This window comes from Moschus berezovskii, chromosome 6 (genome assembly GCF_049115385.1).
Source record: "Moschus berezovskii isolate FMDL1 chromosome 6, NW_MosBer_1.0, whole genome shotgun sequence".
NCBI classification, from domain to species: Eukaryota; Metazoa; Chordata; class Mammalia; order Artiodactyla; family Moschidae; genus Moschus; species Moschus berezovskii.
In genome coordinates, this window is record NC_142465.1 from 21,614,486 (window position 1) to 21,630,731 (window position 16,246).

The 16,246-nt window shown below is 39.2% G+C and overlaps 1 pseudogene; it reads left to right on the forward strand.

Moving 5' to 3' along the window:
- The first annotated feature begins 7,213 nt into the window (after positions 1 to 7,213).
- On the forward strand, positions 7,214 to 15,995 carry LOC129537189 (TAF5-like RNA polymerase II p300/CBP-associated factor-associated factor 65 kDa subunit 5L pseudogene; annotated as a pseudogene).
- Positions 15,996 to 16,246: the final 251 nt, after the last annotated feature.

Here is a 16,246-nt window from a genome sequence, read left to right on the forward strand (position 1 = left end):
ATTATGGAAGTCTGATCTAATTCACCATTTTTATTTTATTCTTTTATTTCTTATTATAACTTTGTATGGATATTCTATGCAGCTTTCTATTATGTTCATTTAATATTTTCATACACAAAAGTAATTGGTTTACCTAACCAATGTTGGAATTTTGTGTTAATAGGATTTTTTTTGGGGGGGGGGCATGGAAACTACAGAATATTTATTTATTTATTTTAAATTTATTTAATTGGAGGCTAATTACATTATTGTATTGATTTTGCCATACATTGACAGGAATCCTCCCCGGGTGAACATATATTCCACATCTTGAACCCCCTCCTACCTCCCTCCCCATACCATCCCTCTGGTTCATCCCAGTACACCAGCCCCGAGCATCCTGTATCATGCATCGAACCTGGACTGGTGATTCGTTTCACATATGATAATATACATGTTTCAATGCCATTTTCCCAAATCATCCCACCCTCGCCCTCTCCCACAGAGTCCAAAAGACTGTTCTATACATCTGTGTCTCTTTTGCTGTCTCGTATGCAGGGTTATCGTTGTCATCTTTCTAAATTCCATATATATGCGTTAGTATACTGTATTGGTGTTTTTCTTTCTGGCTTACTTCACTCTGTATAATAGGCTCCAGTTTCATCCACCTCATTAGAACTGATTCAAATGTATTCTTTTTAATTGCTGAGTAATACTCCATTGTGTAAATGTACCACAGCTTTCTTATCCATTCGTCTGCAGATGGACATCTAGGTTGCTTCCACGTCCTGGCTATTATAAACAGTGCTGCAATGAACACTGGAGTACATGTGTCTCTTTCAATTCTTGTTTCCTTGGTGTGTATGCCCAGGAGTGTGATTGCTGGGTTAATAGGATTTTTAATTCAAGATTATCCTCCTCTGCCTTTTAATTTCTATAGGATCTCTAACGTCCACTCCTTGTTTCCTTTCTCTCACCAGTAAGACTCCAAGGATACTCCCCAGTCTGCTGCTGCTGCTGCTGCTAAGTCACCTCAGTCGTGTCCAACTCTGTGCGACCCCATAGACGGCAGCCCACCAAGCTCCCCCATCCCTGCGATTCTCCAGGCAAGAACACTGGAGTGGGTTGCCATTTCCTTCTCCAATGCATGAAAGTGAAAAGTGAAAGTGAAGTCACTCAGTTGTGTCCAACTCAGTGACCCCATTGACTGCAGCCTACCAGGGTCCCTCCATCCATGGTATTTTCCAGGCAAGAGTACTGGTGTGGGTTGCCATTGCCTTCTCTGACTCCCTAGCCTAAATCTCTCCAATTTACCCAAGAAGAGGAGCTCTTCAGAATATCCACCACTGGTTTCATGCACTTTCATGGCTCTTCTTTTCTATCCTCCAGTAACCAGAGCTGTGACCAATAAGATCTCTGACTTGTTCTCAGCATTTCTGCACTCAAGATGCTGATTCTTTCTGTGTGTAATTTTATCAGTATTTATCACTATTAGGTTCCTATCTACTTTTCCTATTTTCCGCTCAGTCTCCCACAGACTCCCTACACAGTCTTGTGTTCCGAGAATGAATCTGCTGAATTTGCATGTTTATTTTACTACCTACAAATAACTTGAAACTTGTAGTAATTCTGGTGTTCTCATTATCCCATTGATGTCAATTACAGGCAATTTTATTTGCTCTTCTCATTGACCTGCATGCATAGTTTTGGGGAAAATGTTTAGACATTCTGATTAGCTAACATTACCTTTAGGAAGCTGGAAGTCATAATCACCATATTTTATTCGTTGTAACTACTTGATATGACCCCTGGAGAAGGAAATGGCAACCCACTCCAGTATTCTTGCCTGGGAAATCCCATGGACAGAGGACTTTGGGGTGCTACAGTCCATGGGGTTGCAAAAAGTTGGACATGACTTAGCAACTAAACAACTTTATATGACAGATGTGAAAATATTAAGGAAAGCAATTCAGAGTCTAAAGATCTAGTTCTTCCCCAAGAAAATATCTATAACTGTAACATGCCTTATGGCTCTCATCTGTTGTACACTGGCGCAAAATTCATCCGTTACTGATTTCTTGGCCCATTTATTCAGGCCTTTAATTTGAAGTATTCTCTCAGCATTCTCTCTTGAATATATCTCCCCATCATGATCTTAATCAGAGTGGACTAATTTCACTTGTTCTTGAAGCTCTGTCACTCAGTTTACCTATCTTATTACTTGAGAGAGTCTACATACTCCTACAACATGTTTAATCCCTGTGTACTGCTTAGAAGCTTAAAAGTGTGAGTTGACATTATATAAGGGCTATTAAAGACAAAGTGCTTAGTAAAGGGAAGAGACTAATATTTCTATCATTAACCCCACTTTAATCTTAAAATAAATGTATTTAGTTATCAATTAATTCAAGGTGATACTTCAAGTTTATATGAATTTCTAATCTTTGGTTACTAATTCTTTTCATTTTATGCTTTACATATAGATATCTCCTTCATCTCACCTTAAGCATCAGCTGAAATACTGATTCCAAACACTAAGACTACCAGCTCTTGAATGCCTTTTCTGAGTTTTTATGTCTAAAAAATTTGAGTATATTTTCAATCTTCCCCAATGGGACCCATAATCACTCCATCTATTCCAGTCTCATTTGTACTCAATTTATTCTTGCGTCTACTTGTGTCTATTTTAATACCTGAGTTTTTTCCCACAATTTTTAAACAAGGATCTTCTTGTCAGCTTTTCCTATCTAGCTGATTTTAACTGCCAGCCTCAATTAGATGTATTTTCATGTGCTATAAAAGCTCTTGGAAGCACATTCGTAACTGGAGAAATTTACTTCTCATCCTTATTTTCCCTGTTTCTACACATTCCTCACACCCATCATGTCTCTCTTTAATTTCACCATAATTTTTTTCCATTCACTATTCCATGCTCATTTAAAAAAAAAATCGTAGGAATAAAAGTAAAATGAATAAAGAGGAATAGAAAGCCTTTAGACCAGTAAGTTTCTGTTCTCTAGTCCCTTCTATGCTCAGAAAATGTATTTAAGAGCAAGAAAAACTATGATTTCAACTCTTGGGGGTTTGGAATGAATTCTAACACCAGACTAATTTACTGTAAATAAGTCTTTTAGACTAACAGTAAGAAAGATGAGGGTTCCAAAACTACCAAATTAGAGAAGACATTAGGAGTACAATTCTACTTGGTACTTCTGATGTTAGTAAAAACTGGGGAATGATTATTTGGGGAAATGAAGAAGCATGTCTAGGTGCTATGATTACATTATTTTACTTAAGCATGTGGTGCCCTTAAACATTCTGGGAAAAGCATGAGAAGAAGCACGAGGAGTTTTCTAGTAGGCATTGGTACATGGGGACAACTTGTTTCCAGTTGACTCAAGTTCAGAATAATAATGGTCCTATGTAAGATAAAGTGAATTAACATTCTTCCAGCCTCTAATGGGGGGGCTAAAGCATTTAATATTCCTATGTTTTCCAACATAATGCACATTTGGCAGAGTTACTTAACTATAAAAATAACAGTCATTGTAAACTTTCAGCTTCTGTGTTCACCAATTGTACTAAGAGTTGGAGACATATTAGTCCAGTTCAGTTTCAATTATTCTGACTTCTCATTAGAGAAAGGATTGATAACTACACTTTTCTAATAACATGTAAAGCTTCCTGTGATCTAGATTTAATTTAGGCTAATTCCCAGCACAGTGTGAGCTACTGTATAGTCCATGGAATATGACAACCTAATTTTCTCACTTCATTCAATTAGCTAAGCCATGAGCCACTTACCATTTGCCATATCTTTAATGTGTAAATCTTAATTCACTGTTATCAGTTTTAAAAATAAAAATCTGCCTGTTTAGAGAGTCAAGTGCCCAAATTAGAAGAAGAAAAAATTAATAGTTCAAATATTTTTACTAATAGAGTAAGTATAATTTTTAATTTTATGCCTATTTTTCATCTATATCAAGTCTTTCTGTAAGTATAATCAATTAAATGTTTGAATATATTCCACTACATTGCATGTAAGGTAGTCTTTTCCAAAGGGAATTCCAAGGAACGTGTGTGCCTGCTAAGTCACTTTGGTCATGTCCAACTCTTTATGTCCCTGTGGACTTTAGCCTGCCAGGCTCCTCTGTCCATGGGATTCTCCAAGCAAGAATCCTGGAGTGGGTTGTTGTGCCCTCCTCCAGGGGATCTTCCCTACCCAGGGATCGAACCCACATTTCCTATGTCTCCTGCATTGGCATGCGGGTTCTTTACCACTAGTACCATCTGTGAAGCCTATCCCAAGGAGCACTTTTTCCATAATAGATTAGTGTATGAGGAAGTATTATCTTTTACATATGAACTCTGATGGCCTTCAAATTGATTCAAAATGTGTATATTAAATAATCTAGTAAGTGTTATGTGTAAGAGCTATCCAAGGCGAAAGGAGGGAGGTTGAGGCACTATCTAGAGAGGGTAATATATTCCTTAGCTAATGTTCTAGGTGGGATTCTTTTTTTTTTTTTTTTTTTTGATGAACACACACTGCCTAACAGAGGGCAAGATTATGAGAGATATAAAATTTGGGTATGTATCACTGGGAGTGGGATGACAGCAAATGAACTGAAGAATAAGGGAAAGATGCAGAGCATGGACCATTGTGTCAAGATATGAAACCCAACACAAGTTCGCAACTCAAGAATTCCTCTCAAGCATTGGCTGCAGAGTATAGCAAGGAACAACCACAGAAGAAAATATAGAACAACCTGCTAACTTCAGTTTTGTTTATGAGTAATCTTAAGAAACAGAAAACCATAATTCTCTTTCCTTATAAGTGCATTTGAAACACTACAGGCTTATTCAACATAGTCTTGGAGGTTCTAGTCATGGCAATCAGGGAAGAAAAAGAAACAAAAGGAATCCAAATTGGAAAGGAAGTAGTAAAATAGTCACTGTTTGAAGTTGACATGATACTATATTTTGAAAATCCTAAAAATGCTACCAGAAAACTACTAGAGCTCAATGAATTTGATAACGTTTCAGGATATAAAATTAACACACAGAAATTGCTTGCATCCTACATACTAACAACAAAAGATCAGAAAGAGAAATTAAGAAAATAATTCCATTTACTATTACACCAAAAAGAACAAAATACTTAGGAATAAATCAACTGAAGGAGATAAAAGACTTGTAGTAAGAAAACTGTAAGATATTGACAGGAGAAATCAAAGAGGACACACAGAGATCGAGGGATACGTTCTTGGATTGGAGTGACTGAACTGAACTGAACTATATTGTCAAAAATGACTATATTACCCAAAGCAATCCACAAATTCAATGCAATTCCTGTCAAATTACCAATGACACTTTTCACAGAATTAGAACAAAAAAATTTACAATTTGTATGGAAGCACAGGGCTTACCAGATGGCTCAGTGCTAAAGAATCTGCCTGTCAGTGCAAGAGATGCTGGTTCAATCCCTGGGTCAGGAAGATCCCCTGGAGAAGGAAATGGCAACCCACTCCAGTATTCTTGCCTGGGAAATCTCATGGACAGAGGAGCCTGGTGGGCTACAGAAAATGGGGTCACAAAAGAGTTGGACACAACTTAGCAACTAAACAACGACATGGAAACACAAAAGACTCCAAATAGCAAAAGCAATCTTGAGAAAGAAAAACATAGCTAAGAGGAACCAAGCTCCCTGACTTCAGACTATACTACAAAGCTACAGCAATCAGAGGAGTACGGTACTGGCACAAAAACAGAAATACAGATTAATGGAACAGGATAGAAAGTCAAAGATAAATTCATGCATCTACTCTTGAGAGTCCCTTGGACTGCAAGGAGATCCAACCAGTCCATTCTAAAGGAGATCAGTCCTGGGTGTTCACTGGAAGGACTGATGCTAAAGCTGAAACTCCAATACTTTGGGCACCTGATGCAAAGAGCTGATTCATTTGAAAAGACCCTGATGCTGGGAAAGATTGAGGGCAGGAGGAGAAGGGGACGCCAGAGGATGAGATGGCTGGATGGCATCACCAACTCGATGGACATGAGTTTGAGTGAACTCCGGGAGTTGGTGATGGACAGGGAGGCCTGGCGTGCTGTGATTCACGGGGTTGCAGAGTCGGACATGACTGAGTGACTGAACTGAACTGAATGGTCACCTAATCAGACAAAGGAACTCCCACCAGATTATAAACTGATTTGTCAACAAACTCTACAAGCTAGAAGGGAATGGCACAATATATTTAAAGTAAGGAAAGGGAAGAAACTACAACCAAGAATACTCTATCAAACAAGACTCTCATTCAGATTTGATGGAGAAATCAAAAGCTTCCCAGACAAGCAAAAGTAAAGACAACTCAGCTTTATAACCAAACCAGCTCTGTAACAACTGCTAAAGGAATTTCTTTAGGCAGGAAACAAGGCAAGGAAAAAACCTACAGAAAATAAGCCCAAGACAATTAAGAAAAAGGTAATAGGATTCACTGCAGTTTGTCCAAAAAAAAGAAAAAGGTAAGAGGATTCATTGGGAAAGTCCCTGATACTGGGAAAGATTGAGGCCAGAAGGAGAAGAGGTAGTCAGAGGACAAGATGGCTGGATGGCATCACCGATACAATGGACATGAACTTGAGCAAACTTTGGGAGATGGTGAGACCTGGGGTCACAAAGAGTCAGACACAACTGCACAACTGAACAACAACAACGATAGGATCATATATCAAGAATTACCTTCAATGATAATGGATTAAATGAGCCAACCAAAAGACATAGAGTGGTTAGGTGGGTGAAACATGTGCATGTTACCACATCACTCTGCTTGACCCCCCCAAACTGTATGTAATTATTTTATATTGTTAGGTTAATCATGTTTCCATTATGGCTTGCAATTGCAATTATTTTTTGTCTGACTATTAACTTGAAAACTGATAAACATCTTTACCTATTGTGATTATGTAACTATTACTCACTTAATACCATTGTATCATGATTGGTCAACAGAAAAATAATAGACTTCTATATCACTGAAACTACCATTTAAATAAAAAAAAAAAAAAACCTGCAGCCACTTTTTAAAATCCAGATGCAAATAAGAATTATCTTGGAACTTTTGGAAAAATACAATTACTCAGTTATTGCTTTTTTTCTCCAAAGCACCAGATATGTTTCTAATGAGCTGCTAAGTCGCTTCAGTCGTGTCCGACTCTGTGCGACCCCATAGACGGCAGCCCACCAGGCTCCCCTGTCCCTGGGATTCTCCAGGCAAGAGTACTGGAGTGGCTTGCCGTTGCCCAGCCATGCTTAAAAAACAATTGAACCAACAAAATAAAAAAATTAATAAATTTAAAAAAAAACAATTGGACTATATGAGGATCTTTTACTTTTATCTAGTTTTCTTCACTTTTTCTATGTCATATTCAATGCTCCCATTTCATTTAGCTTATGTTTTCCAATTTCTCCATCTTTTAGTTTTTCAATGTACTTTCTCAAGCTTTTATCAAATTTAATAGAAAATCCTTGGTGTATGTGTGTGTATATATATATATTATATATATATAATAGTATATATATCTTAGAAAATTTATGACGTTTCTTCCTAACTAAAAAATGTATGACATTTTGACCCTCCTAGTATGAACAGAATGCTCGATTTCTAATTTTAAAAAAATAGATATGCAACAAGCAACAGAGAGTTACTGTATAGCACAGGGAACTATAGTCAATATCTTATAATAATCTATAATGGAAAATAATCTGAAAAATAATATATGTGTATATGTATAACTGAATCACTTTGCTGTACACCTGAAACATTGTAAGTCAACTATACTTCAATAAAATATATGTATTAAGAAATTTTTTAAAAATCCAAAACATGGGCAGAAGATCTAAATAGACTTTTGTCCAAAAACACATACAGATGGCCAAAAAGCACATGAAAACATGTGCAAAATCGCTAATTATTAAAGAAATGACATATCACCTCACACTAGTCAGAACAGCATCATCAAAAAAAATCTGCAAACAATAAGTGTTGGAGAAGAGTATAAAGAAAAGATAACTTTCCTACACTGTTCATGGGAATACAAACTGGTACAGCCACTATGGAGAAGAGTATGGAGGGTTCCTTAAGACATTAAAAATAAAAGTACCATAAGACCCAGCAACCCCACTACTGTGCATATGCCTGGAGAAAATGATAATTCAAAAAGATACATGGATCCTATTGTTCGCTGCAGCACTATTTACAACAGCCATGACATGGAAGCAACCTAAATGCCCATTGATGGAGGAATGAATAAAGCAGATGTGGTACGTATATACAATGGACTATTACTCAGCCATAGAAAAGAATGAAACAATGCCATCTGCAGCAGCATAGATGCACTTAGAGACTGTCATGCTGAGTAAAGGAAGTGAGAGAAGGACAAATATCATATGATATCAGTTATACACGCAATCTAAAAATGGCACAAATGAACTTATCTACAAAACAGAAATACAATCACAGATGCACTGGGTTGGCCAAAAAGTTCATTGAGATTTTTCCATAACATCTTACAGAAAAACTCAAATGAACTTTTTTGCCAATTCAATGGAAAATAATCATGGTTACCAGGAGGTAAGGAAGGGGTAAAACTGGATAGCTACACATAGTTTTCCCAGGGATAAATTGGAAGATTGAAAGTGACATATACATACTACTATATATAAAATAAATGCCTAATAAGGACCTACTGTATAGTACAGGGAACTCTACTCAATACTCTGTAATGACCTATATGAGAAAAGAACCTAATAAAGAGTTTATATATGTATAACTGATTCACTCACCTGAAACATTGCAAATCAACTACGCTCCAATAAAAATTAAATAAGTAAATGAATAAAATACAAAGTTAAGGGCACCCACTGTTGCTCACTCTCCATCCTATCTCACCTCTCTGGATATACAATTTGGTTTATCATAGGTCTAGAAATCCAGAAGTAGGCTTCTAGAATATGACAGTAGAATATGGCTAATGAAACTTAGATGACTGCAGAGTAGCAGAGGTTACAGGTTACAGAAAACATCTAGGAATTGAACAATAAGCAAAACAAATAATATAATAATAATTTTATATTAGAATTAGCACATATAAAATTTACTACATAGCAGGAAATATTGTTCCAAAATATATATTAACTAATTTAACTCATAAGACAACTGTGAGATAAGTACCTTCATTACTCCTACTAAGGACAGAAAAACTGAGGCCCAGATAGGTCAAGTATATTTGCCGAAGTTGGAGACAGTATATGCATAAATAGAATTCAAGGCCAAATGTCTGAATCCAGATCCTCTGCTCTTAAATACAATCACCTTAAATTTTTCTGAAATTAAGTTTTAATTACCAGCAGTTGATATACCTAATAAAATTAATTTTCAAAATCTTAAATGAATTAGTAGGCATTTTTTTCATATAAGTCAACACATTATTTCTCCATTTTTGTAAACCTATTCTCAAATCAAAAGGCAATGCCCAAATGCTATATTTGCAGGTCTCTTAGAGAGTGAAGAACATTTTTTTTCTGTCAAGAAGAAGCTGAAATGCAAAGACAGGGAGAAAGAAGTCTGATTTGCTTTTTGTTTATCTCAGGAGCTCTCTGACAAACTGCTGAGCTGCTGTTTTATGCAGTGAGACTTTGCAGACCGTGTCAAGACAGCTTGAAGACAACTCATTTTTTATTTAGAAATGTGTGCTTAATGGCTTCAGTGTCTGATGTTTCCTTTGAATCAAATTTTGTAGCATGCTTGCTTTAGTTTCATTTCATTTGGAATTTGGCAGAAGAGGAGTTGTGAATGAAAACTCCTCTTGTTTGCGTACTTTTCTCTGTACACAGAAGAGATAGAATATGAATTAATTATGACTCCATGGGAAAGAGAATATGAATTAATTATGACTCCACAGGAAATCAATACCTTGGTGACTGAAATCTTGATGTGTTTTAATATACTATATTATGATACTATATATCTTGATTGTATTTTGCTGCCTTTATTTATAGAGCTATGACATAATTTGTATTGGTATAGTTTAATACTTGTACAAATGGTGATGTAAATAAGTTTATTATGCCAATAGTATTTTTTTAATGTTAGCACTGAAAATACATCTTTTACACACCCAGTGTGTTTCATATTCTTTTATTTTTACCACTATAAATTTTTGGTGTTCATTAAGTGAATAATCATGAATTACAGATATCATCTATTCAGTTCCTGCTAATTAAATACATACTGATGTCCACAATAATGTAAATTCTATATGGATAATATTTAGGTATAACTGCCCTGGAGATATTAGTAAGTCTATCTCTTATTTCTTCACAAGATTCTCAAATCTGCTTTTGAAGTGAGTGAATTCTGAACTACAAATCAGTTTTTAGAAATGTAACAATGGGTAAGAAAGAGTCCCTGGGGAAATTTGGTATTATTGATCACATCTTGTCATGATCATTCAATTATGTGGGTGAAATCCTACTTGTCAGAGGATATTTTCTTATCATAGTTGATGTGATTCTCTCACTGCAGGTTCAAGTTTTGAATGCCTGATATGAATGCTTTGATTTGTTTTCAAAGACAGGAAGACTCTTTTGTTCTATGCTATGCAGTTATAAGTAGAAAATGCAATGATTTTAGGAAATGGGTAATTAAGCTCTTTCATTACTTGACAACATAGCTACAATAATTGACCACATTATTTACGTTATCACTAAGGAATGTTTATTTTTCTATTATCTTTAGTACACAGAAAGTGACAATGTGATACTGTTTCACAGTTTATTCACCTTTGATCTAGAATATTAAATCACATTATCCTCAATTCACATCACACTGTTAATAATGTCAATATAAATTTGCATATTTTTAATAAAAATAAAGAATGTTCACTAACTAGTCCTGACACAGCTGAATGAGCTGGAGCTTGGAGGGTTATATGGAAGCCTGAAGCATCTGGCTCCTGGGAAAGTTATTAAAAAGAGGGGCTAGTACAAGCTATCAAAAGAGCTTAACTTTCCGTGGCCACTTTTGTTAGTTCATAATTAAACATATTGTGGTGGGACTAGCTGCTGTAGGTTAGGAGGAAAGACAGTTAGGGAGATTCTAGAAATGGAGTGGGCAAGAGCAAGGACAAGATTAATCCTCCACACATAACTGCAGCTTCTCACAATCTCTAACCCACAGCGACCTTCAGAACAGAGCTGCAGCTTCTCTTCTGCCTCTCAAATATAAAGTAACCTCACTTTCAGCCAATTCTTATCCAGTAGAACACAAGGAAGGAAATTCTAGGAAATATAACTTCTAATGTAACCATGTTAACAACAGGACAATCCCACACAGCGAGTTAAGCTTACTATGCAGACACTGTGTTAAATCATTTATATGTATTATTCATTTCATCTTCCTAACAACCTTATGAAATTAGCACTATATTTATCTTTATTTTTACCTGAAAAATATCAAGAACACAAAAATGCTGATTAAAAACCCAACACTTATAATTACAAACACAGAAAAGGGGGAAAAAAAATCCCCTCCTTCTCTGCACTCACATCTTTCACCTGTGCACTTCCATTCTCAAAGTAACTGCTATTAACCTTTTGCTGTGTATCCCTCCTCTTTTCTACAGTTGTGGAAGGATAAAGATATCTGGAGCAATTTTGATAGGTTGGTAATCAGAGACCTTTCCCACATTTTCTGGGAACCACATAAGCTCCCCAAATTGTTTTCTAATGTTCAGGGACAGAATGGGAAAGATAGGGAATATTATTGTTATAAATCCCTAGGTGGTAGAAAAACTCAGAGCCTAACATAGTTGAAAGAAATAAAAGAAATGTGCCATTTCATTCACACCCAAGTTTATAAAATAACCTTTATCCTGGTTACGTCTTCCCCTTATATATGGGGCTTCCCAGGTGACTCAGCAGTAAAGAATGCACCTGAATGTAAGGAGTCACAGGAGACATGGGTTCGGTCCCTGGGTCAGGAAGATTCCCTGGAGGAGCAAATGGCAATCCTCTCCGGTATTCTTGTGTAAAGAATCCTATATACAGAGGAGCCTGAAGAACTATAGTCCACAGGGTTGCAAAGTCAGACACAACTGAGCACTCACACACCAACATCCCCTTACACATATGTCAAGAATTACTCCAGTCTCTAAATCTGCATTCAGTAGGTGATTTACTGGATTCTGGGCCTAGTTAACACTTCAAATTTAGCTCCCTTGGAGAAGGAAATAGCAACCCACTCCAGTATTCTTGCCTAGAGAATCTCATGAACAGGGGAGCCTGGTGGGCTACTGATTATGGGGTCACATGACTGAGTGATTAAGCACATGGTCCTAGTCATCTGCTGTTTCTAAAAGACTGGGAAAGAAAAATCTAACATTTGTTCTATCATCATGATTAGAGCTGACTTTGTTACTGTTTCACAATTCTTCCTTCTCTATCCTTCCCATAATTTCTGTATAAGCAAAGTATACTTTTCCAACCCATTTGGACACGTGGTCTTATGCTCTGCTTTAACCAATGGAATGAGTAGAAGCCATACAATGTAGTTATGAGCAGAGAGCTGATCTTGACCTAGAGCCTGAAGAAAAGCTGCTCAGGCTGACTTCCTAAGCCCAGTATGCAAAATAAATCTCTGTATTGAAAATCATAAGGATTTTCAGTTGATTAATATACAGTACTATCAGAATAATAACTAGTCTTTCTAACTATTGATGTGGAAGTATAGAGGGTCCTCTCTCTAATGGGTGGGAATCTCAATACCAGGTGTATGTTAACATTCACAGAGAAAAATCCAATAATAAAGAGTCTACAGATTTCTCAAATAAAGTATTATTTGCCAAGTTCAGTTCTTGCTTGAATAGTAACTGATATGCTATCAAAAGGGTACGGTTGATGAATGGATAAAGATGTGGTACATATATACAATGGAATATCACTGTCATTAGAAAAAGAACAAATTTGAGTCAGTTCCAGTGAAGTAGATGAACCTGGAGCCTGTTATACACGGTAAAGTAAGTTAGAAAGAGAAAAAAAAAAGTATATTAACACATACATATGGAATCTAGAAAAATGATACCGATGCCCATTTGCAGGGAAGGAACAGAGACACAGACATAGAGAAAGGACTTGTGAACACAGTGGGAGGGAGAGAGTGGGACAAGCGGAGAAAGTAGCACCAACACATATACACTATTATGTGTCAGATGGCTAGCTGGTGAGAGGTTGCTGAAGAGCGCAGGGAGCCCAACCTGGTGTCTGTGACAGCCTGGAGGGGTGGGATGGCAGGAGGGGAAGAAGACTTAGGAGGGAGAGGATACATGTGTAATTATGGCTGATTCACTTTGCTGTATGGCAGAGACCAACACGACACTGTGAATATTGAAAAACAAAACAGCATACGCTTTATGGTCAAAGTTATACTAAAGGAAAATTTATAGAATACTTTCATTAGTAAATGAAACGAATGAAAGCATGTAGTAAAATGCTCAGCTCAAAAAGTTAGAAAAAGCATCACTGCATAAAGCCCAAGGAATAAAGATGAAAGCAAATATTAATTAAAATAGAAACAGAATAAAGAGTAAATCTAAGAGCCAGATTTTTTTCCGTTAAATGAGTCAACTTTTGAATAAGTCTAATAAATGGAAAGCATAAACATAGGCAAAAGCAATACAATATTGTAAAGTAAAATAAAATAAAATTTTAAAAAAATAAAAATAAATATAAAACTGATGAGAAATGAAGAAATATTGAATAAGATCCATTTTGACACATGATAGAGTTGAAGTACAGATCTTCCTCAACTTGTTATAGAGTTCAGTTCAGTTCAGTCGCTCAGTCGTGTCCGACTCTTTGCGACCCCATGAATCACAGCACACCAGGCCTCCCTGTCCATCACCAATTCCCGGAGTTCACTCAAACTCATGTCCATCCAGTCGGTGATGCCATCCAGCCATCTCATTCTCTGTCGTCCCCGTCTCCTCCCACCCCCCAATCCCTCCGAGCATCAGACTCTTTTCCAGTGAGTTACATCCTAATAAACTCAATCAAAAATGAAAATGGGGGAGGGGCGGCGTGGGGTCAGGGAGGGGAGGGGGTGGCCAAGCCTGCCGGGAGAGACGGAAGTGGTTGCGGGGCAACCCCGACAGCAGTTGCCGGCACAGGAAGCGGAAGCCGCCTGTGATTTTCAGTCATGGAACGGTTTCACTCCGAGCAGATGCAGACGGCCGTGTCCAGCTACCTCAAACGCCGGCAGTACCCGGGCGGCGACGGCCCACCGAAGCAAGGCCTGCGACTGTCACAGAGCGTACAGGATTTGGCTACCAGCCTCGCAGTCCAGTCAGAATCTGGCTGTGCCAACACAGTGTCTGCAGCCCCTTGCCAGGCAGACCCCCAGCAATATGAAGTACAGTTCGGACGGCTGCGGGATTTTCTCATGGGCTCTGACTCCCAGCACAGCCACGAAGTAATGCCTCTCCTCTACCCTCTCTTTGTCTACCTCCATCTCGACCTGGTCCAAAACAGTCCAAAGAGCACAGTGGAAAGCTTTTACAGCCGCTTCCATGGAATGTTTCTCCAGAATGCCAGCCAGAAGGACATCATCGAGCAGCTCCAGACCACCCAGACCATCCAGGACATCCAGTCTAACTTTAGGCTGCGGGCCTTCCTGGACAACAAGTACATGGTTCATCTGACAGAAGATGGCTACAACTACCTTCTCCGCTACCTCCAGAGTGACAACAACACCGCGCTGTGCAGAGTCCTCACCTGGCACATCCACCTGGACGTGCAGCCCACCAAAAGGATGGACTACCAGCTCTATGCCAGCGGTGGCTCCTCCAGAGGCGAGGGCGGCGGCCTGGAGCCCACCGACCTGCCTATGTACCTCCTGCAGAACAAGGAGGAGCTGGACATCCTTCAGGAGAGCATCAAGCGCGTCCAGGATGGCCCCCCATCCCTCACCACCATCTACTCCTATGCCTTCTACAACACTGAGCAGCAGCTGAACACGGCGGAGGCCTCCCCGGACTGCAAGCTGCTCGCCGCGGGCTTCGACAACTCCTGTATAAAACTGTGGAGTCTGACTTCCAAGTTTAAATCCAAGCCCCATGAAGGAGACGCGTCCTGCATCCACTTGGCTTATGATACTCGCGAGGACGACAAGGAGGACATGGCAGCCAAGGAGATGAAGGTTCTGCGGGGACACTGCGGGCCAGTGTATGCCACCAGGTTCCTCCCGGACAGCTCGGCACTGCTCTCCTGCTCTGAAGACACGTCCATCAGGTACTGGGACCTGGAGAGCATCACTAACACAGTGCTGTACCAGGGCCACGCCTACCCTGTGTGGGACCTGGACATCAGCCCGCACACCCTGTTCTTTGCCAGCGCGTCCTATGACCGCACAGCGCGGCTTTGGTCGTTTGATCGCACGCACCCACTGCGAATCTACGCCGGGCACCTGGCGGATGTGGACTGTGTCAAGTTCCACCCCAATTCAAACTATTTAGCCACGGGCTCGACAGACAAGACGGTGCGGCTGTGGAGTGCCCAGCAGGGGAACTCGCTGAGACTCTTCACAGGCCACTGCGGCCCCGTGCGTTGTCTGGCCTTTTCCCCCAATGGTCAGTACCTGGTGTCGGCGGGCGACGGCCAGCTGCTGAAGCTGTGGGACCTGACGTCTGGGACCCTCTACAAAGAGTTACGGGGCCACACGAATGACATCACCAGCGTCACCTTCAGCCCGGACAGCAGCCTGATCGCGTCAGCATCCATGGATAACTCCGTGCGTATCTGGAACATCAAGAGCAAGCACAGCAGCACGCCTGCCGATGGCTCGTCCAGTGAGCTCCTGGGCGTCTACACCAGCCAGATGAGCACTGTGATGAGTGTGCAGTTCATGGCCTGCAACCGCCTGCTGGTGACCGGAATCACAGAAGAAAATCAGGGACACTGATTTGTATCTTTGAGATTGTGGTAAAGAAATGAAAATACTTAGAAGTGAGAAGTCAAAAGACAGAAAACGTCAAATTTCCAAATGATTCCGAGGTGTGGCTCTTCCAACATCTTTTCCTCCTGAGATGGTACCGCCCACCTTCTGCTTTGCAATAGCAGTTTAATGAACAGTCTGTGAAACAAATCTTAGGTACTAACACATGCATCGAAAACTACGTTCTGGGGATGAAAAGACTTCTAATTTGTGGGAAA